This window comes from Spermophilus citellus (assembly GCF_964194105.1).
Source record: "Spermophilus citellus genome assembly, chromosome: 8".
Classification (NCBI taxonomy): Eukaryota; Metazoa; Chordata; class Mammalia; order Rodentia; family Sciuridae; genus Spermophilus; species Spermophilus citellus.
The window spans coordinates 136,169,337-136,194,446 of record NC_138189.1 but is presented as its reverse complement, the minus strand read 5'-3'; the positions used below and the strand labels follow the sequence as shown (position 1 = coordinate 136,194,446).

Here is a 25,110-nt window from a genome sequence, read left to right as displayed (position 1 = left end):
AAAACAAAAATTGTACTAGAAAGAAAATGTAAGTATGGCTTAACCATGAACAATATTTAAATATAACTGTACATAATCACTGCTCATTTAACCAAAAGTTATGGTATAATTTTATGGAAAGAATGGGGGATATAAAATGTGTATTCATGTCTAATAAATAAGAATTTAATTATAAACTAGTATTCAAATTAAATTATGCTTGAAGAACTCCTGAAGTCTTCTAGAAAAAGTATTTTAAAACTATTTAAGCCTCTCCAGCAATCTGTTAGAATACCAAACAAGATTCTCTCACAGTGTACTTAACAAAAGCTTAACTAATTTTATGTGAATATTTTATTTGGTATAATTTAGATTATATACACTTATTATGAAAAGTATGAGGTGACATTATCCCATTTTACAGATGCAAAAACTGGTGAGTTAAATAACTGGCTCAAGAGCACACTGCCAATACAAAGCTTGTATCAATAGTTTCTTTCTTAAGAGTTTTCAGGGTTAAAATTCACTTTCAAGTGTGACCATCAAGAAATAGCAAGACAACAAATATAGAAATTTTCTCTGATGATTTTGAAAGAGTGGAGAGTGGGATTAGGGATTGAATCCAGGGGTGCTTGACCACTGAATCACTTTTAGTGTTTATTTTTAGACAGGGTATCACTAAGTTGCTTGGGGCCTTGCTAAATTACTGAGGCTACACTTGCAATCCTCCTACCTTAGTTTCCCAAATCACTGGAATTTCAGGCATGCACCACTGTACCCAGCTCTGATGATTCTTAATTCACTGAAAGTAATTTTACAATTCAACACTTTAAGCAGATTCTTTGTTTAATTCTTCTGTTTCTATTTTTTTCAGCAACAATAGATCAATCTTTAAGTTTAACAAACCTTCACTTGTTGAGCTAAAAAGGAAAACTGATACCATAATTGGATCCAACTCAAGTGGTCTATGACTACAAGTCTATAACTATTTGTAGATTGACAGCTATTTGGTTACCTGACATCACCAATCTGCTACTTTGACCTTAAGAAAAGTCTTCCTTTCTTCATTTACCTTAATTTCATGTCTAGCTATAGATATTCAAGCATTTTAGAAGGTCTTAACAAATGGAATTTCCAATAAATTCTGGAAAACTTTTGTTCAACTTCTTTAATGGATGAAGCTCAAGTATTATTTCTGGAACAGCTATATAAACATCTATATAATATAATCCTCCAAAATCTTCTGAATCAGAGTAGTTCCTCCTGCAAATATAGATCTATTTTCTATTGCTATTTCAATCTCTGGTGCATTCCCTCTAAATACTGCAACTTTATTGATTTCTGAAGCAAATGAATATGGAAAACTAACAACACTGGCAAATGGTACCATTTTGTTCCTTTTCTCAGAGCTATACTCAGAGTCAAATCAAGATAAACACATTGCTTTGGATTAATGAAGTTCAAAATTTTAAATTTTCAGTAGATGAATAGCTTTCTCCACCTTATATAGCTGCCTTGAGTATGAGCATTTGAATAGACATCACTGTCAGGTTCACCTTCCATGTAGGCATATGACTTTATTTTTTCTATCATACATTTGTCTTTCTACCATACCTATGTTATTCTATCTTTGGCACCTTTTCTTGTTTTCTCTGCAGGCCTCACTAGAGCAGGACTAAAATATCTTGGGTACCTGGTACTTACAGAAAAAGTATTAAAACATCTTGGAAAAACTATGCCTTTGATCATGTATCAAGACTCTACTGAAACATCTTAAAACTTACTGCCATGTTCACCATTCTGAACTGTGTGTTAAGTGTATAGTCTCTAATCCCATACAATATCAAAGAAGACATTTAATTTTTCCTGAATATCAAAAATATAATTCTAGGAGTTAAAGAATTTTTTCTAGTGTCTAATATGAACGTGTTTTCCTCAAATTTAATCCTGTTCAAAGTGAAATTAGAAAAGATGTTCATTAAACCATCTAGTAGCCTATTTCTACTTTGCTAACCTAGTTTTATTTATTACTGTTCTATAACATCGTCAATCATAAAATTTACTACAAATTCACAATATGTGAAAAGTTATCAGCAATAAAAGGATGCATGAGCTATAAAACTCTACAAAAATCATGAAAATTTATTTATGGGCAATAGCAAACAACAATTGTATATGATGATGTGTCTGAATGCAATATGTCCAAGGGTCAGATTCTCTTTTTGATAAGCTAGTCATTTAAATGTGAAATTATGGAGAATGCCTATAGTACATTTGCACTCATAAATTTATTTTGGGAAATATCCTTAAGAGTGTGAAGAATCTATGATGAAGCATTTGACTGAGAGTTAAGGCTTTATTTGGTGTTTAAATATTCCAAGTAAACCAAACATTAATTATGCCCTCTGAAAATCCTTAACTTAAAAATTCTTACAAGGTGTTTTTTTAATATAAACACAATAAAACTTACCTCAAAAACCATTAATTATTAGGAAACATTAAAACTCTTAACAACTCTTCAAAAAAGTTAGTACAACTATTTTTTAGGAGCTATCTCCTGATTCCCTACAGGCCATATTTTTTAAGAGACTGCAATGACAGAAACAAACAAGGAGAAAAAAAAACTAATTACAAGTGAAAACAATGGCTTCCCTTCATCAGTAGGGCCTTTGTGGTTCCAAGCAACCTTTTCATGTCTCTATTTGAACCTCATTTTGGTTTTCCATCACTGCTAACTCAGAATTCTAAACCATTTACTCCATGCCACATTTCTCAAGTTCCCTTAAGAGACTTTGTCATATACACTATTTGTTACAAGTGATTTAAGCAAAAGAGACATTTTGGAAAGAAAAGGGATTTATTAAAGCTCCTGGAACTGAAGGAAAATCTAACAGGAAACATCTCAGAAAGGGCAAAAACCTGACCAGCTAAACTTAACCATCAAATATACCACTCCCACCACCTTCTGTCCCTTAATATTATTAGTAATGTCCTTCTTGAAATCCTCAATTCCCTTGGCTTCTGTGATAGTCTTTTAAAGTTCTTGTCCTGCATTGTCACCTCTTCCTTTATCTGCCTCTTAAACACTGATGTGCTGATAAGTCAATCTGGGTTTTCCTTTCTTTTCATTTAACAAACTGCCACTGAGATATACCAACTCCTATAATCCCAACTACCAGCTATACTTTTATGATTATCAATTCTTTCTTTTTTCTTTCCTTCTTTCTCTTTCCTTCTATCAATCAGAGTTAATCTGTACAAGGAATTGTGCTAAACATATGCCTGTAATCCCAGTGGCTTGGGCGACTGAGGCAGGGGGATCACAGATTCAAAGCCAGCCTCAGCAATTTAGCAAGGCCCTAGACAACTAAAGGAGACCATGCTCAAAACAAAATATAAAGAGGACTGTGGATGTGGCTCAGTGGTCAAGTGCCCTTGAGTTCAATCCCTGGTACCAAAAAAATAAAAGTCTGGTCCAAAAGTTTGGACCAAAAAGGCCGGTCCAAACTCCTGTTAGAGCTCCAAGTCCATACAATCTATTTGACCTCTGTAACCATGTGCCTCTCAAAGGCACCTCAAAGTCAAGATGCCCAGAATTAAATATATTACTGTCTCATCCCCCATATATGTATCTCTTCTGTATCTCTTGACCCAGAATTAAACATTACCATTCATAATCCTTCACACCATGCTTGAGCTTCAGTCATTATCAACCCTGCTTTTAATCAGGCACCAAATTCTACTTCTTAAATATTTCTGTCTGTTATGTGGTAGTTGAGTACACAGACTAGAATCATATCTCATCTACACTACTTCTTGGCTTCATAACATTATAAGTTATTTAACCTTTCTAGACCTCTATTTTCTCCTCTGAAAAACAGGAAGGAGGGTTTGGGAAAAAGTACAGTGGTAAGGCACATGCTTAGCATTCACCAGGCCCTAAATTTAATCCCCAGCACACAATCAAATAAATAAGGAGAAAAACCTACCTAATAGGGATATGATAAATATTCAATGGAACACCCCATGCATGGTACATATTACACTATACCTAGAACATAGCAAGTATTCAATAAATACAGATTATTTCATTAACATCATCCCACTGGTATTACATTAATTCAAGCCTCTGTCCTTTCTTGGCTACCATTCAAATTTGTCTTTAGCAGCATCTTAACTATCTCCTTGTATCCAAACCTATGTCTAATCCTATCCCTTATCAGCTCATTCATCATACCACTGCCCAGAAATCTGATGTAAAACACACAAACATATAATAGAAAGGCATAAAATTATGAAATGAATATTTTATTGACTCTTACTTACACATGGAGGGAAAAAATATCCTTGATTTGGATATTTTGATTTGGAAATTAGTATCAGGTCAATAGTAAAGACAATGTAATTAAATTTCAGACACAAAGCACATTTCCCAAATATTGGCAAACTTCCTCCCCCCAGCAAATATTATTCATATTCATTAAACTTGGCCTACCCAAAGCAAGTAGTGGTTAAGATGATTTATTACAAGCTTCCAGTTCCTGATACTTTATTGTTTGTCCATACCAGTTCATAACTACCTTCATTACCAAAGGAAGTCCATTAAGAATATAAGAATAACTGAGTGGGACTGATTTTTTTTTTGGAGGGGGGTGTTCACCACTGAGCTGCATTCCCAGCCTTTTAAATTTTATTTTCAGACAGGGTCTTACAAAGTTCCCAGGATGGCCCCAAACTTATGATCCTCCTGCCTCAGCCTCTAGAGTATCTGGAAGCATGCATTATTGTCTGGCTATGACTTTTTGATAAAAGTATTTAAAACTGAAATGGCATCAACCTAAAGAACTTTGGGGGCATAAAGGAATGCACAGAAAAGAAAATTTAGTTGATAATATATTAACAAAAGAATTTGTTAAATTATGAAAGTGCTAAGTAAGGTTAAATCATGTTAATAAAATAGTTACCTTTTAATATATTATAGAAAACTTCCTAAAAAAAAAGCAATAGAAACTGAATCCTGTTTCTATTCTAAAATCTTGCAACAGATATTAAAGGAGAATTTCTCTTAATCTGATAGGCTGAAAAAAAGCTAATTTCATTTATATCCATAAGTGTTGATCTATTAAATGTTAGCCCACTTTTAATAGCCCCCTTCCAGTAACATTTTGTCTTGTTTGCTTAAAATACAATTAGCCTTCCCTGCCTACCATTCAGACTGGAAAAATACTCACCAAGAAAGAAATGGCTCTGCTGTTTTAGCAAAGTAAAAGAATTAACCTGGAAATGTATAAATAAGAAAATCTAACCAACTTTTAAACCATGGTCTGAAAAAAACTGCATAAGACAGCATCTTCTCTAATATGTAATTGCTCACATGTTTAGTCAAATAGACAAAAATATGGTGTTCACCATTTAAAAAACAAAAAGGTAGTGTTATTTTATTAACAACTTGAAGGAAAGAAACATTCAGAACACCTTATTTTTTATAGTTGGATCAGCTTTGCATTGAAATGATTCTGCAATACACCATACCTTATGGAATAACAAATGTCTTTACTACTACTCTCTTGGAAAGTAATTTCATCTGCCATATAATCCCATTTTAAGCTATGTTATTAAAAAGTTATAGAAGATAATTGAGATCAGAAAATCAAGATTAGTTCTTGCACAGATGAAGTTCCAAAATCAATGAAGTGGTCTTATTCATATAGGAACGGAAGAAAATGTACAATTTTTACCACTATTACAAAAAATACACATACATTAAAAGAGTTCTCATATCATCACAAAACAAATCCTGGTCACAAATCTACATCATTGTGTGTATGCATTAGAATGAAACTTGTTCAGATGTAGTTCTTAATGGCTAAATATAAAGACAACTCTAAAAAGAGGTACTTTTCAAAATTGTTTCTCCCTAAAAAGCAAATATCTTATTCTCCAAACAACACTTGTTAGTAAATAATGCATTGGATTCTCCCTAAAATACCTGAATCCCAAATCTACAATTTCCTTAGCTCTGTCAGAAATTTTTTTTAAAAATCTAAAATACGTATATTTTTTAATTACTGTCAGGTTTTTAAGCACACTATGAAAAAAAACACCCTAGTATTTAACTCAAAATAAATTTTAACAATGAATCTGCTTAATAATATATTTAACTTTTAGCCTAACAATAGAATTTCTCTTAGGCGGCAACAACAGAAAAATAGCAAGTACAACGTGAGGAAAGAAATTTACATGAATCCATCCCTTTGCTTCTATAGAATTTGATGAAATTAACAATTCTCTGCAAGATCAATTAAGAACTGCTGATGAAGTTTTCTTGAAAGACTGCCTGGATTATTTTAAACCTTCCAATTTTGCTCTAGAGCTATTACTTTCTTTAGAAAAAAAATAGCAATAACCGACACTACATCTCACTGAGAAAAGAAACTTTACAAGAAGCAGTTTAACTTTAATTTGATGTATTGAGTCCCTTTCAAGTATATGTTGAACCTTGGGAGAGAAATTCAATGGAGTTTCTCAAGAACAGCCTCTCAGTCAGTCCCATCAAACCGAAGATGCCTGTGTTGCTAACACACTGCTGTAAGGTTTTGACAGATGGCTATGGTAATATATTACTCCATTTAGTTAAACAAGATCCATTCACCTCAGGCATCTCTTTCTTTTGCATCTTTCACCAACAGTCAATTCTTAACATAAACTTCACTTTCTTCACATTTTGTGCAATATATTCTTGAGACCAAACATTCCATTTTGAACACTATCCATCACTGTCCCCAACATTTACAATACTCTACAAGAGCTGTGTGATGTAGTAAAAATTGCATAGCCTTTAAAATAAGATCATGATTGGAATCACAAGATCATTTACTAGATATATAGCAGTGGGGAAATTACTTACAATGATTGTTTCATTATCTGAAAAATAGAAAGAATATCTAACTTGTAAGTTGTAAAAATTAAATGTGGTACATATGTATCTCTCCCAACTAAATAATAAATACAAAGACTGACAATGAAACAGAAAGTTCTTATTTTCTCTTTTTGATCTCTATCTTTGTGCAGAAATGTAATGCTTTGTACTGCTATTCTAATAATTCTAATAAGCCTCCAATACCTATTTAACATCATTGTCTACTACTCTCCATAGTTCTCCATAGTTGTCCCTAACATATTTCCCACTTCTTACTTTCATTCTCACCCAAGTGGTCTTATAAGAATGAGTGTCAACACTGGAATTTCTGTACAGATGCTTCTTGACTTATAATGGGATTATATCTCTATATACCCATCTCATGTTGAAAATATTTTAAGTCAAAACCCTAACCTTACCAAACACAATAGCCTTCTTTAAATGTGCTCAGAATCCTTACATTAGTCTACTTTATGGCAAAATCATCTAACACAAGTCTGTTTATAATAAAATATTGAATAACATAATTTTGAATACCACACTAAAAGTATAAAACAAATTGGCATAAAAATGGTTGTATGGGTATACTTTCGCATGATTGTAAAGTAAAAAAGTTGTAACTCAAACTATCATTAAGTCAGAGACTGTCTATACACAGTATACACCCCTTTATCTAAAGTTTTGCTTTCCTTGGTTTCAGTTACCTGCAGGCAATCATGTTCTGAAAATGATAAATGGAAAATTCATGAAATAAACAATTCATAAGTTTTAAATTGTGTGCTGTTCTGAGTAACATGATGAAATCTTATACCATCCTGCTTCATCCTGCTCAGTCTAGGATATAAATTGTTCCTTTGTCCAGTGTAGCCATGTTGTATACATTACCCACCCATAAGTCACTTAGCTGTCTCAATTATTAGATAGACTGTCATGATATTGCAGTACATGTGTTTAAGTAGTGCTTATTTTACTTAATAATGGCCCCACAGTGGAAAAGTACTGTTGTTGGTATTACTAAGGTTAAAAGAGCACCATCTTATATAGATGCAGCATCCATATAGGATACTTAATATAAGCAAACTGCCTTATGCTCCAGTCCACTAGATATTTAGCGTTTAATCCTCACCCAGTGGTGCTCCAAATCTATTTTTATTCCATTTTGTTCTGTAGCAAAAGTGTTATTTTTTCTTTCATTGGCAATTTGGTTATGCTGTAAAGAAGCCAAATTACTTCCTTTAAGCACCATCTCACATCATCATAAAAAGAAGGATTAATATAATACAATGTTTTAAGAATAAACAAACATTCACATAACTTTTATTATAGTATATAGTTATAATTGTTCCATGTTTCCCATCAGTTAATTACTGTTAATCTCTTACTATACCTAATTTATAAACTAAAATTTATCATAGAATTATATATGAAAAAACACAGTATATATAGAGTTCAGTACTATCTACAGTTTCAGGCTTCCACTAGGGCTTTGGAGCTATCCCCCATGGATGAGGAAGGACTACTGCAGAAGAAACTTGAAGCAACAATCTGGTAAGAAGATCTAAGAAAGCTGCCTTAAACTTGAACTTACAATATGTTACAACTTACAAAACTTGAGCTTATAAATAGAAGAAACTTTGATTGATGCTGTGCTCTCAAAGCAAATACTGTTTTCATGTATATTATACATTTTGAAAGCAGCTTTTCAGGAGGCTGATGGAGGTGTAAAAGTCCTTAAAATCTCCCTTTCTTCCATCTCCTCCAGCAATCTTTTATACCATCACTGATAAATATCTTCCACAATACTCTTCAAAATTGTATTCTTAAATCCATATCTATATTTATATTCTTCTTTCTCATGATTTATACCCTCCTCCATAATGTCTACCCTAACAGAAACTGAAAGTTATAAACTTCTCATGTAAACCATCTATTTTTCACTTAAATTTCACTCTTCTTGAATCAAGAAGGCTGCAATATACTGGGTTAATGCTAGAGTTGGCCTGCCTGTGTTCAGGCAACTGTATCACCTTGGTAAATTTCTTATCCCTTATCTCTTATACCTCAGCTTCTTCATCTGTAAAATGAAGATAACAATAATCTAACCTATAGGCTTGCTGCAAGATTAAATTAGTTAATAGCTAGCACAAGAGATATATAAAGGTTAGCTATTATTATTGTCACTGCTGCTGTTGTTGGTATTACTAGGGTTTAAAGAGCACCATCTTATATAGATGCAGCATCCATATAGAATACTTAGTATAAGCAAACTGCCTTATGCTCCAGGCCACTAGATGTTTAGCATTTAATCCTCACCCAGTGGTGCTCCAAATCTATTTTTATTCCGTTTTGTTCTGTAGCAAAAGTGTTATTTTTTCTTTCATTCTACAAATATTTATTAAGTTCTTACTATGTGCCAGATGCTATGCTAGACACTGAAAATACATGGTGAATACAAATAGATATTACCCTTCCCCTTTGGTGCTTGCATATACTGGGAGAAAGTACCATAAATCCAATTATTATAAAACAAATGGAAAACATTGACTACAAAAAATGCTAAAAGGTGAGGTACATGATGCTATAAGGAGGCCAATTTACCAAAAATCAGTTTGCAGAAAGCCAGTTTGCCAAAAGTCAATTTTCCAAATGACTGATTCACTGAATTCCCTAACAGACAATTCACTGGAAGTCAGTTTGCCAAAAGCCAATTTCTAGAAAATAAATTTGATGAAAAGCAGTCTGCCAAATCATCATTTTGCCAAATGACCAATACACTGAATTATTGAGATTTTTTAAATTCTTCATTTCACAGAAGTTTTGATGCATTCTTTCAATATAACTCTTTAACCCCAAATTTGACTGACTGTCTGCGGCTGAATGTCAATTTCATGTTTTCACGTTTCAAATGCCAAGCCCTTCTCTAATGCCCAATGATACAGTATTCCAATGTAAGCAAATGGTAGGCTTTTCCTTAAATGCAATTTGCAATCTTCAGACTTCAGCTTCTGCCTATCTGACACTGCCAAAAGGACAGCTGCAGAGAACCATCCGAGATCAGGCTGATGAACTAATCTTCTGCAAATTGTTGCCAAACTGTTGTCAGTAAATTGGTCTTTTGTGGAACTGGCTCTCAATTAACTGCTTCTCAGTGAAATTACCTAGAGCCCATGTGCTATTCGCCTGTAACTGAAGAAACTGACCTATCAGGCAGGTGAAAGGAGGGAGAAAAAAATACCTGAACTGAGGCCAGAATAATAAATGAAAAACCACCAGGAAAATGAAAGAACTTCAAAGAAATAATATATGCATAGGCCATTTGGAAGGATGAAGCACTGAAATTACAAGAGTTGCAAAAAAGGCTACTGTGGCTGGAGTCTAGGAAACTAGAAGAAGCACAGTGAGAACTGAGGTTAGAAAGAGGAGCTGGAGACCAGGCTGGGCCTCATCAACATGATGAAGATTTCTGTTCTTATTAAGAATCCTTAATATATTTTAACTAGAAGATGACATGATCAGATTTGCACTTTGGAAAGTCCATTCTGCAAGTGGTATAGATTTTAAGTGATATAGATTTTAGAGTATGCTGCCATAGGATATTTTCTGACCTAATTTTTTTTTTTTTTTTTTTTTTTTTTAGTACTGGAGATTGAAGCAGGTGTGCTTTACCACTGAGCTACATTCCCAACCCTCCCTATTTTTCATTTTGAAACAGGGTCTTACTAGATGACTGAGGCTGGCCTCGAACTTGTAGTCCTCCTGCCTTAGCCTCTCAAGCAGCTTGGATCACAAGTATGTACTACCCCAAATGTTTTTAGCTGGGAATTAATTACTGTAGTAGTTCAATACTTGGACTAAGTAATAAGAGAAAGGTGGAGCAAATTAAATCACTTACAAAATTATTTAGGAGGTAGAAAAAATAGGATTTGATATGGAAGCATTAGATATGGGGGTGGGAAAAGTGTCAGGGATAATTCCTATGTTTTTGGTTTGCATTAAGTTCATGGTAGTGCTATTATTCCTGAGAAAGGGAATACTACTTTTATAACATCTTCTCTCAATGTGCTGCTTTATGTGTGTGTGTGTGTATGTGTGTGTTTTATTTATTTTTTAGAATATCATTCAAATTTTAAACTACTTAGATATTAAACGACTTTGAGGATATTTATGCAGTTTAGTGCCTCTTGTATATTGGTATTCAAAAAAAACATAATTTTTTAAATCTGTGCTCCATTGTTCACCAGCTACTTGACTTTATACAACTAACTTAACCTCTCTGTGCCTTAATTTATTCAGCCTTAAGATAAGAATAGTAGTAGTGTCTGTCTGGGAAGAAACTATTTGGCAGCATGGTTGAACTCTATTCTTTACTTGAAGGAGGCCCCTGGGAAAGAAAAAAGGTGACCTAGTTAAATATGAACATTCTAATGACAAATATCCTGGAAAACACATTAATTATATTTGCTATAGAGAGTTCTAGTACATAGAAAGCTTTCAAAAGGATGTACCTGGTCTTTATTGTTTATGGTATGCAACCTTAGCATCTAGGAATTTATGACTCATGGCCCTGGAGAGTATCATGTAAACTAGTAATCAAGCATTATAAAGGAAAAGTATCATTACTGAAAAGCCTCCCTTGTGTGTAAGATAGCCCATGTATTACTTATTTAAAGATTTAATATGTTCATATGTGTCAGAGTGAATCCTGATGCAGCAAGAAAGGACATGAGGAACAGCGTTTGTAGGCCTAGAACTCTCCCTACTAAGCTTGAACCCTGAGATTCCCTTTCATGAATATTAGTAAAGTTTGGTGCAGGGTAAGATCTCTGATTTTCATGTGTCTGACTTGATGGTACAATCTTTGGTGTTAAGATCTCTGAGAGTATTGCTTGAGAATTAAGTAAGTTAATGCTTGAGGAAATGCTTAAAACAGTGCCAACCTCAGAGTAAGTATTCACTAAGTTCTGCTTTTATTAAGATGTTGTTATAATCCTAGGGAACAATAACAGCTATCCTTTATGGAGTAAATATTATGTGACAAGCATTTGTGTTAAATTCCTTCCATGTCTTACCTCATTTAATCATCCCCATAACCCTATGCTCTATGTTTATATGTAAGAAGCCTGAGGCCTAGAGAATAAGTTCCCAGAGTCACACAGATAGTAAATTGAGGCACTGAATTTGAAACCCAGCTGATCTAATTCCCCAGTTAAGATGTTCCTAATGCCAAGTGGAAATGCTATGTTATACTAGCCTGCCTTCTGGAAGTCTATCTGAATGGCCAGCCAGGTGCTGTTTTAGTAAGATGAAAGTATAATTAACTAACTAGCAATAAAATGGTCTTAAAATTTTAAAATGCTGATGCAATTGCTAAATAAGTGTGACTTTTAACCAGGGAGTTACCAATGTCAGGAGAAATTTTTAAAATACAGATAACTATCTCCGTGTTATTTTCACTCCATTTCTCAGAGTGTAATAGGCCTTTGATATTCCACTGAGCATAATCCCCTGTGCTGCGCTAAAAACAAGCATGAGATGGTCAATTCTGAAATAAAATAAAACTAGAGCTTCAGGAAAACTAGCAAGAGTTTTGATAAGATTCTTTTTCTCTCTATGATCACAAATTATGCAAGCTATTTCACCTTCTTATTGCTTTCTTACAAAGTAAAATAGAAGCAAAGAAAGAAAAGAGGTACACATAACTCTAGTGACTTTGCCAATAGCACTAATTAGATTAACATTTATTACTGAAATATTATTTTGGATGGTAAAAGTGTTCAGATTTAGTCATATTTAAAATCTGTAGGTAGGTTGGATATTGAATCATATTTCCATGGATTTTTATAGCCTACATAATACAGAGAATAAAATAATTAAAACAATATCCTTAGAGTTGATGCAGGTAAATGGAAGATTATCTGATAAAGTTACCCAGAAAATATTATGATGGCCATGTTTCTGCTCATATAGCAGTTGTGCTTTCTGTTTAGATACCAATCTGGAGTAACTTTTCCTGACAAAGGGAGTAAACTATAGCTTATGCCATTGCAGAAAACAAGTCAAATAAAAGAAAACAAAGTGCCCAGCACTCACATTAGAAAAAGATATTTATGGGTTTTATATGCAGAGATAAAGAAATTTTTGTAAATAGTAACAAGGATTTATATACAAGAGTGCCACTATTCCTTTGCAGATTTCTAAGGAATAAGAACCCTCCAAAAGAAGATGAGGAGGATTTGAAGAAACAAAAATATAGCTTGTATTTAAACAGGTAAATGCTTGTTAAGAAGGAAGTAGAGCCAGGCATGGTGTCACACACTTGTAATCCCAGCAGCTCAGGAAGCTGAGGCAGGAAGATTGCAAAATTCAAAGCCAGCCTCAACAACTTAGCAAGGCCCTAAGCAATTTAGTAAGGCCCTGTCTCAAAAATAAATAAATAATAAAATAAAATAAAAAGGGCTAGAGATCAGTGGTTAAATGTCCCTTGAGGGGTGACTCAAAACAGAATAGGGAGGAAGAGCATGAGAAAAAGATTACCACTAAACAGGGATGAGAGGTGGGAGGGAATGGGAGGGAGAAGGGGAATTGCACAGAAGATGGAAGAAGACTCTCATTGTTATACAAAATTACATATATGATGGTGTGAGGGGGAATAAAAAAAGAGAGAGAAATGTGTCACAGTAGATTGGGTAGAGAGAGGTGATGGGAGGAGAAGGGAGGGGAGGGGGGATAGGAAGGGCAGAAGAATACAACAGACACTAGTATTGCTGCATGTATAAATGTGGCTGTATAACCAATGTGAACCTGTAATCTGTACACGTGGAAAAATAAGAATTCATACTCCATTTGAATCAAATGTATGATATGTCAAGATCATTATATTGTCTTGAGCAACCAATAAAAAAAATGCCCCTTGATTCAATCTCTGATACCCCCCACCCCCCCACACCCATACACACACACTAAGGAATGAAGTGGAAATTGACATCAGTATCCCATTTATAAATAATTTAAAATTCATTATATGTACCTATATATTAAAAATCCAAATGTGAAGAGTTTCTCTCCTTAAGTATTGCTAAAAAGAGATTCCAGAACTGAAAGGAGAGTCAATCTGCCATTGGCTCCTAGCATCTTGCAGTTTTTACAGCACATGACAAGAATGCAAAGACCTGACCATTTCCTGCCCAGGCCATTTCTGGAAGCTGGATGTACTAGCAACCTTGAGAATCAAAAAAGCCATCTTACTGACTGCTTGCTATAAAAGCAGTGGACTCTCAAATTCAAGATTGCTCTCCTGTAACAACCCATTGCATGTGCAGGCTCCCAACTGGACCCTCTGTGCCACCCCTTGGGAATAGGAGGAAAGCAGATCCAATGCAAACATATTGATGCTTATGCTTGTTGCTGTGCCATAGTAATAAAGTCCTTCCTCTGATGCAGAAGACACATATCTCCTATCACTGTGGATAAAACAGTTGATGAGACAAAAAAGGCTAATTTATTAACCTTGAAAGTAAGGTAGAACTAAATCCCAGAACTGACAAACTCTGCCTGAATTTGTAATGAAAATTCCAGAATAGACAGCGTGAAGTAAATAGCATATCTTACATAATATGTTTCTAAAATTTAACAGTTTTACAGATTTTTTCCACAAAAGTGTCTCCAATAATATAAATTGCATTAAAAATCTCACAGCGGTTCAATAAGAAATGACTCCTGAGCCATAAAAAGTAAGTGAACATTCTTTTTCATGCAATTTAGACAGTGTAATCTGTCACTTTATAAAGCGTTGCTGAAGTCCTATGAGAGCCCAAAGGGTAAATAGATATAATAACAAAATTGAGGGACGGAGTGAAAGCCAAGAGAGTAGAGAGAGATTGATGAATCAAGGAGATGGCTGATGAAGCAAAATGTCACAGCAGGTGGGAAGGAATACAAGGCACACATAGGAGGGCATGTAGTGAATGCCTGTAATCCCAGGAGCTTGGGAAGCTGAAACAGGAACTCTGCAAATTCCTTCAGCTTATTTAGCTATAAGCAATGTAGTGAGACCCCCATCATAAAATTAAGAAATAAATAAAGTAAAAAGGACTGGGAGTATAGCTCAGTGGTTAAGCACCCCTGGGTTAAATCCCCAGTACTGGGTGCAGGGGCTAGAAGAAAGAAAGAAAAGAAAGGCACAGACATCAGAATTAAGGAAAGAGAAAAACATAATACAGAAACTGTGTTTTCTGTTGGAGCAAAGGGAAATTAAGGAAGTTGATGTGATAGTTCTCAATCTTTTCAATGCAGTAAGAATGAAGAATATTACAAGGAGAAGTAGGGATAGGGTGCTTGAGTGCTGGGATAATATGCAATATTTAGAGATGAATATAAAATTGAACAGCAATGAGGCCATAACTAAGGATGGGGAGCATAAATTAGTAGTATAACCAATTAGTCTGGTTTTAAGTCTAAGTATTAATAATATTTGACAGTCTGAAAACTGGAGTAGGAGAATTGAATTGTGAGGAACCAGACTGAATCCAAGTATGAAAATTTAACTGGATTAGGTAATGCCTAATTAAGTGGCCTCTGTCTACTGATCTGTTGAAACTTTTCTCTCTGTAAAAAGGGCTTTTATTAAACTCACAGTGATCTATAGAGAGTTAAAGCTACTGTGGTACATATCATTGGTAAGAATAAAATAAACCTTGAAGTAGAACAAATGAATTATTTAAATAATTAGAATTTGCATCTGCTGGAAGCTAAAGTGAATAGATGGATTAATTTATCATTGTGATGTTATCACTTTCAGATAATTTTACCAGTACAATAATCTGGGCCTAAAAAGGAAATACATTAAGACAGAAATGGGGGGGGGGGGGCAGGGGTATTAAATAAATATGTTATTATTGATTTGATGCTGTAAATGCCACTGGAAAAGACAGGCTTTCTTTAGCTTCAGGACAATATACTTGTGAATTATACTCAATAGTTCCCGTTACAAAATTTAAAAGAAAATGCCCCATCAGCTCAAAAAACAATAATTTTTAGCTTTCCTACCAATTCCACCCATCTCTTTTGTGGGTCCCTTTATAATACAGAAACTCTGTAATTAACATGAAAAATTATTTAGTCAAGAATAATAAAACCTGGGCTGGTGTTGTAGCTCAGTGGTAGAGTACTTGCCTGGATAGTGTGAGGTGCTAGGTTTAATCCTCAGCACCACATATAAATAATTAATTAAATAAAGGTATTGTGCCCATCTACAACTAAAAAATATTTTTAAAAACAAATAATAATTTTACTTAATAACCCTTAAGTATCTTCAATGTTTTTATTAGAACTTTTTTTCTCAACAAGCTTATTGCTACTCTGGTTTTCCACCTTTTCTAAACCAATCCAAGATACACACGTGGATAGTTGGGAGAGTATATACCCTACATTTCCCTGACTCCTAATTACAGATGAAATCCAAACCACAATCTTTACCCTTTCAGATAGTAAAAAGAAAGAAGGAAGAAAGGAAAGGAGGGTAGAAAGGCAGGAGGGAGGGACCTGGTCTGCAGTGTAAAAGGATGTGGTTTAAAATCCTAGGCTGCTGTTTTTTCTAAACCAAACCACCATCTGATAAGAAAGAAATACAGTCGGTCCTCTGTGAACTTGGGTTCTGCATCTGTAGGTTCAACCAACTGTGGATGGAAAACAGTTTTTTTTTAATTGCATCATGTAGGGACTTTTTTCTTGTTATTATTCCTAAACAATACAGTATAACTATTTACCTAGCATTTGCATTGTATTAGGAATCAGAAGTAATCTAGAGGTAATTTAAGTATACAGGAAGATGTGCAAATATCATGCCATTTTATGTAAGAGACTTGAGCTTCAGCAGATTTCAGAACAAATCCCTTACTGATACAGAGGGATAACTGTATTCTTGTATGTCCATATGTGTCAGAAACAGGTACACTAGATTTTTTAATCTATGGAATGTCTCTTGAAAAACTCATACTGTCCTCATTTTGCACAGATGAGTAAACTGTGGTCCAAATAACTTATACAAGGCCACAAATAAAAGTAGTCAATCCAGTTTAGTCTGTTTTAAAAATCATAGATATTTCTCCACTAATCTACAACTCAAAGTGAAAAAGTATACAACATATTAAAACACAGAAAGATAACTGGACTTTGTTCCCAATTCTCTGGTTCTTTGCCATCACCACAGCCTACATTCTAGAGGAACAGTTTAAATAAACACTCCAAAATGCTCTGTACATGAAAGTGTCTCATAGCTGAAGCTGACTCAAGCAAAATCCTAAGATACAAATATTTTCCCCTGCATTAGAATTTGTAATAGACTACCACATCCTGTCTCCCCATCTCCTCCCTCTCTTCCCTTCTTCCTTCCTCTCTTCTTCTCTCCCTTCAGCTGGACTGCCCCCTCTCAGGGTGATGAGGGCAACAAGACTGTGTCTGCCAGCAGGGTCTATTCAGACAGTCAAGCCACATACCCCAACAATAGGGCTGAATCCTGAACCCAGTGTATTGGAAGCTCAGAGATCAGCAAGGCTACCATCTCACTCTTCTGCAATTTCTTGCATTCTAAGGGAAGGTAGTCACAAGAGTTGCTGATGCACCAGGTCCACCAGACATTGCAGAAATAATAAAAATTGCGCCTCAGAAATCTGAAGAAAACTTGAATCTGGAAAAGTGGAGTTTATCCAATGTGGGGATCTGGAATAATCATTGTGGCTGCTGTTTATCATCAGACAAAAGAACAGTCATTATAATGAAGTGACAAATGACAAATTGCATATTAAATAATTTAAATAAATATTGTATTAAAAAATAATTTTAGAAAATTTAGATTAATACTTGTTTTCCCTTGGTCAACTTCTCCACAAGTTTCTCTAATTATTACGTTCTTTATACTTATTAAAGTAAACTTTTAAAAATGTTGGGCCATTAATTTACTCTTTATTATCAAGTATTACCAGTGATGAAGTATAAAAAGTTTATAATGATTAGTAAACTATCATAGGTTTCCCATAATTTCACTTTTCTTTCTGTTTTTTCTTTTTAAGATATGGAAAAAATTTTCAGGCAGAATCACTTTAGGTAACTAATTTCCTGAAATTAGATGAGGATCAGTGAAATAATGACTCTATGGTTTGTCCTTAATTCTATGATGTTTTTCATTCACAAGACTACATAATTGGGTTAATAAGTGTATCTTACGCTAAATGATAAAAATGTAGCCAAGATAAAACACAGTGACTGTGGTATTAAGACTATAATGCAAAAATCTTAAAGAAAAAATAAATGTCAGGGGCTAGGGATGTGGCTCAAGCGGTAGCGCGCTCGCCTGGCATGCGTGCGGCCCGGGTTCGATCCTCAGCACCACATACCAACAAAGATGTTGTGTCCTCCGAGAACTAAAAAATAAATATTAAAAATTCTCTCTCTCTCTCTCTCTCTCTCTCTCTCTCTCTCTCTCTCTCTCTCTCCCCTCTCTCTCCTCTCTCACTCTCTCTTTAAAAAAAAAACAAACAAATAAATAAATAAATAAATAAATAAATGTCAGCCAAGCACTGTGGTGCATGCCTATGATTCCAGCAGCTTGGAAGGCTGAGGCAGGAGGATCACAAGTTCAAAGCCAGCCTCAGCAGCTTAATGAGGCCCTGGGTAAGTTAATGAGACCCTGCCTCAAAATAAAAATTAAAAATGGGCTGGGGATGTGGCTCATTGATTAAGCATTCCTGGGTTCAATCGCTGGTTAAAAAAAAAAAAAAAGGAAAAAAGAAAAAAATGGAAAATAAGAGATCAAAATGAAAACAACATATAAACAAATGTTTTATTAGAACTGTAATTTATTATAGTTAGAAGAATGTGAAAGTCTTATTCTTTGGTTTGGTTTGGTTTGGTTTTGATTGTGATCATGGGTGCTATATTAAGTCAGTTCTGCATCACTGTGACAAAATACCTGAGATAAACAACTTATAGAGAAGAAAATTTTATTTTGATTCATGGATTCTGAAGTTTCAAGCTGTTGTTGGTTGGCCCTGTTGCCCTGGCTTATGGTGCTACAATATGTCACAGTGGAAGCATATAACAGAGGAAGTCTATTTACCTCATGGCAACCCATAAGCAAAAAGAAGGAGTCTAAGCACCAGGGTGTCAACATCCCCTTCAAAGGCAGGCCCCCAGTGACCTAACTTCCCTCCACTGCACCTCACCTCCTAAGGGTTCTACCACCTCCCAATAGCACCACCCAGAAATAAACCTTAAACAAATGAGCCTATAGAAGACATTCAGCACCAAACTGTAGTATATGCAAATCCTGACAACTATTCACTTTCTCAAACTTAGTATCTGAAAGTCTCATAAAGTCAACCTAAATATTTACTATATTAAGGCAACCTGTGAAACTTTAATAGGATTTTTCTATGCCAACTGTGCCAAGGGTATGTACATTGTGAAAGCCTCATTCTTCCATGCTTTAAATTTATAATAACACTAAAAAGTTACTGTCAAATCACTTCTTAAAGATATAGTTATACACCAAAACAGTGTATTCCCAAAGTATTTTTAATAGCATGGTAATTTAATAATTGCTAAGTCCTGAGTACTAGAAGATACTCTGCTGGATGCTGGGTAAGGAGCAGGAGAGAAGATAAACATGATTCCTGTCCTCAAAGAACTTACATCTAAGCAGAATAAAGACATTCAAGAAGTACTGAAATAAGTAATATTTGTGCTAAGTACCAGAGAGAAATACAGGATCTATGAGGGTATTTTACAGAATAATTGGCCTATTTGATGAAGTTAAGCAAGGCTTCCCTAGATGGTGGAACATTAGAGCTGAAACCTGAAATAATGAGCCAGTGAGGCTCGAGGAAAGGGTCCAGGATAGAGAAGATATATTATGATTTAAAAAGAGTGGAGAAAGGATGCACATAGCTAGCTCAACATTAGTTTATGTAAATAGTTAAAGAAATTTATTGCAACCAGAAGTCATTACTTTATATCTATAAGACATCCTAAAAACTAATAGGATAATTTCTCAAAGAGGTTTTAAGAAAGAAAATGCAACTTAAGCCAAGCATTAGCTATATACCTTGCAAGTTTTAATCTATTCTTACAAGAAAATAATTTCCAGATTCTAGATATATTCTCAGTATAAATCTGCTGGGCTAAAATATTGCATATCAATTGCCACACAGAAACTTTTTGAAAGTACATATAACAGAGTGAATATAATTAACAAAAGTGCATTGCACATCTCAAAAATAGTTAAAGATAGGATTTTGAGTGTAAATATAAAGAAACTATATAGTGATGGATATACTAATTACCCTAGGTCATAATTCAATGTATACATAAAACAAAATAGCACTTTGGACCACAGAGATATGTACAAACTCATGCATCAATTTTAAAAATTAATGAAAATGAACTTAAACATTAAATAATAAAGCTATCAGTCCTGCCCTGCCTTCCATCTAAATCTTTAAAACCTATACAAAAACATTGCACTTTTATCCAATCTAGCCTTCCTCCTATTTTAGCAAATATGAGATTTCAGACTATATAAACACCCCACTCACCTGAAAAGTAAAACTGCAACTATGCCATAGAGACCTCTTAGAGTAGTTCTAATTTTTTGAGAAGCCTCTACACTTATCCATAATGCAGAACTCATTTGCATTCCCACAAAAAGAGTGCAATTGTTCCTTTTCTCCACATCTTCACCAACACTTGTCTTTTTTATGGTAGCCATTCTAACTGGAGTGAGATGATATCTCATTATAGTATTGATTTTTATATCCTTGATGATTAGTACGTTAAGCATTTTTCATATTCTTGTTGCCTATTTCTATGCCTTCCTTTAAAAAAATGTCTAGTTATATATATTGCCCAATTTTAGTAATTTTTTGTCTTGTTTGCTGTTGTTTGGTTTCCTTATATACTTTGAATATCAACCGCTCATTGGACATACAGTTTGCAAATATTTTCTCCCATTCTGTAAGATGTCTCTTCACTCTAATGCTTTCTTTGCTGTGTTAAAGCTTTTTAGCTTGATATAATCCCATTTGTTTATTTCTGCTTGTTTATTGTGTTTCAGGGCTGCTAACAAAAAAAAATCCTTGCCATAGCAAACACCATTCTTGCTTTCCACCTCATTCCCACTTATACCATCCTGCCCCTACAAGCAAGCCCCTCTGCCAGCCAGTCAATGCCTCAGTTGTTTCCAACCAGAAAATTGTAAACCCTTCAACATTCAGCAGTAGATATGATAGTTCTGAATTCAAATGAGTAAAGAGGAGACATATGTCCAGTCCAGGTAAGTGATTTGAACAAAAGAAGTGGCTAAAAATTAATATCCCTACCCAATGTTTTTCCTGTGTCACATGTTGATAATTTCAGGCAGCATAAAGGGAACAATAACAGGTTTTTCTGTGCCTATAAGCAATCGGGTGCTTTTTTTCAGGTTTGGAGTCCCCCAGCACCATTTCTTTGTTTTGAATTCATGTTCAGCAAGTTATGATTATTTTGATCTTTGGGAATTTTTTGCATCAGATTTCAAGTTTAAAATATTGTTTGAATGTTACTAGCTAAAATGTCAAGTCAAAAAGATGCTACTGCCACTCAAATTCCTGTCAGGCAAGAGGGCAAAACCTTTTTGCCTATCTTTGAGAAAGAGATCATCATCGTGATAATAAAAATATTTGATAGTAGAAACAATTGCTGTATTACTCCTATTGAAGGTAATGAATAATGAGCCTCAGTAACCTTCAAGGCCTTCCGATTACTTCCTAACCTCAGGTACCACCTGTGCCCATGCAAGGCAGACATTTTGCCTTAGGCATTTCACTTGTGGCTAACCTAAGCACAGGCTTGTCCTTAAATCTTCACAGAGCTTGTATATTTGTTTCATTAAAGGTTTAATTCCAAACCTAAAGTTTTTAATCAAAAACTTTTACCAAGTGAATCTCATTATGCCCTTCAAGCTTGTTGATTTTAGTTGCCACAAAAAGTCAAAATCAAGTCTCATCCTCGGGACTCTATTTCTGTAAGGTTTTAAACATCCCCTTTTCTGACCCCCTTTCTTATCCCTGCCCAACTCCTGAAATCTTTCCACTATGCCCTCATATGAAGATGACTACCCAGGTAGTCATCAGCAGAACAAAGCTTCTCTGAACAGGGATTTCTGTCTTGCTTTTAAACTTTATCAACCCTGTAGCCCTCTTCTCTGCAGCTCTCTTCAAAAGTGTGTGTTATTTCACCCAAACTCCACTATTACTATTCCTAGAAATTAAGAAGACATTCTTGTTCTTTGTTGCTCCTTCCAGACTATTCCTCTTCCCTCTCTGAAGAAACACCCATTTAAATTATGACATCAAAATACATGCTATCTTTTCCTTTTGCAGTGCTCAATCTCCATGTCTCTCTCTACTCCACTCCTTGCAGAATTTAGCTCTTGACTCACTAAGACTATCTCAGACCCTATTCCTGTCATAATCCTTAGGTGACTTCAAAGCCAACATAGATTAACTTTCTAATATGGTGTCTGTCACTCCATGGCTTGAGTTCATCTCTTCCAATGTTTTTGCCTCCCTTCCTACTCCAGCTACTTACCCTCATGGTTAAAACTCATCCACTGTCATTCCCAACAAATACAGTACCCATCTCAACTTGAAATATCCTATCTTTCCAACTCACTTCCTCCAGTTGGAATCTGAAGGATCCCAATACCCCTTGACCTCACTAGAACCTACAATTAATTTATTGATCCTAACATCTTTTTCATTGTCCCTCACTCAGATCCTCAGTTCTATCTTTATCCAGTTTAAATTCCATGGTTAATCTAATCACTCCCTTGCATACATCTTACCTGTCCTTGTCTTGCTTGATTCCTTGTACTTGACTAAACCACAACCTTGGTTCTATCCCTTTCTCCACCTATACTACACTTACCTGCACATATTAATATAGCTAGATTAAAAAAACATAAATAAATTGACTATTCTCATTAACATTCATGGTCTCTAAAACAGCCCCTTAATGCTAGGAATTATACTGTATTTCCATTCTCCCAAACAACTGTAACATAGCTCCACCTCTCTCCTAAAACCTGTATCCCATCCTCTCATTTTTTTTTATTTATTTTTTATTGGTTGTTCAATGACAAAACCATCCTCTCATTTTTAACTGATACTATTCCTTTATATTTTACTGAGAAAACAGAATCAGAGAACTTTGCAAACTCTCAGAACCACATTCACCCACCTACATGCATTGTACTCTCTCCTGTTACTGTGAGTGAACTTCATGCTCATAGCAAAAGCAAACCCTCCACTTGTGCACTAAATCCTTTCTCACTTACTCAAGGGTATTGTCTCAGCAATTTTATTCTTTTCTAGATATTTTATCTAATAGCCAAAAAACATAATTTTTCTCTTTTGTTAACACTTCAGCTTGATACTACACTTCACTTTATGGCTACCAACACATTTTTCCTCTGCCTTTGGCAAATCTCCTTGAAGTAGTTATTTATCCTTGCTGACTGCAATTTCTTTCCCATTTTCTCTTAAGCCTACAATTAAGCTTCAATACTCACTTCTCCATCCAATTGCTCATTTTTATGTTATTAAACACAGTATTCAATCCTCAAGCCTCATTTTATTAGACTATTTAGCAATATGGGACACAGATAATTCTCTTCCTCAAATGTCTTCCAGAATTCGTGTTCCTCCTACCTCACTGGTTATTTCTTTAGAATATTTTTTTGTTTTTGTCCTCCTGTCTGAGATGATCTGAATGTGTGCTCTTCAAAAATTTATATTTTGGAAACTAACCCCAAAGGTGATGATATTAAGATGGGGACCTTTGGAAGGAATTAGGTAAAAGAAACTCAAAGGAGCCCCATCTTCTTTTACCATGTGAGCACACAACAAAGCGCCACCTTTGAAACACAGAGCCCTTACCAGATATTGAATATGCTGGTACCTTGATCTTGGAATTCCAGCATCTTAAACTGTGATAAATGTCTGTTTTTTTTTTTACAAAATTATGCAGTCTAATGCATTTTGTTATAGCTGACTGAATGGACTACAACTCTCACCTCCCAAATATCTTAATGTTGGAGTTCAACTAAGAGCTATAACTCTATTTCTTTTCACACTAATTCCTTTACTGATATCAACCACCTTATGCTTTAAATACCATTATGTGCTGATAACTTTTGAATTTTATCTCCAGCCTTAATCTTTCCCTGTACTTGAGACTCATTCAACTATTAGTTGTCACATTCAACTATTTAACATCTTCACTTGATTATCTAGCAGATATTTCAAGTTTAAAACTTTAACAGTGAAGATCACCTCTCTTAAACATGCATTTTTGGCAATCTTCTTCATCTCAGTTCATGGAAACTCTATCTTCCAAAATGCTCAGGTGAAAAGTCTAGGAGTCATTCTTCTCTCTCACTCTACATCTAATCTAAAAAATCTTATGAGTGCTACCTTCAAAACATACTTGTAACCTTAATATTTCTCACTACCTCTACTATTAATAGTCCAGATCCAAGCCACAGTCAATTATTCTTCTAGATTATTACAAGTTATTTAACTGATCTCTCTACTACTACTACTGAAATCCTTCTTGCCCACGTTAAGTCTTTTTTAGAATAAGATCCAGAACATTGTTGTTTTTTATTTTTACTTTGGTACTGGGAAATGAATTTTATCTCTAGCCTTAACCTTTAATGGGGAACTTTACTACTGAGCTGTATTCCCAGCCATTTTTATTTTTGAGACAAGATCTCACTAAGTTGCTGAGACTGGCCTTTAACTTGTAATCCTCCTATCTTAGCCTCCCCAATTGTTGGGACTACAGGGATGTACCCACCATGCCGCACCACCATTATTATCATTCTTCTTTTTCCTTCTCTTCCTCCTCCTCCTCCTCTTCTTCTTCCTTTTTTTGACTTTTATACCTATTATCTATCTTCAACAATTATCAATATGCAGCAATCTTTTTTCAATAAAATCCACAATCCTAATCCCACATTATTCTGAAGTAAATCTATGACATCATTTTATCTTTGAATATTTCAGTGTACATCTACAAAAGATAAGGACTCTAAAACATAATCACATATACCTCAAACACTTTTCATATTTTTCATATCATCAAATATCCCATCAGGGTTCACTTTTTCCGTTTTA

At 34.7% G+C, this 25,110-nt stretch overlaps 1 pseudogene across 1 annotated transcript; it reads right to left on the bottom strand.

Annotated features, from left to right (window-relative positions):
* Positions 1-1,097: 1,097 nt before the first annotated feature.
* Positions 1,098-1,778, bottom strand: LOC308654734 (large ribosomal subunit protein uL1m-like; annotated as a pseudogene). The gene has a single exon. The product of its transcript is annotated as a large ribosomal subunit protein uL1m-like (transcript).
* Between the last annotated feature and the right edge of the window lie 23,332 nt (positions 1,779-25,110).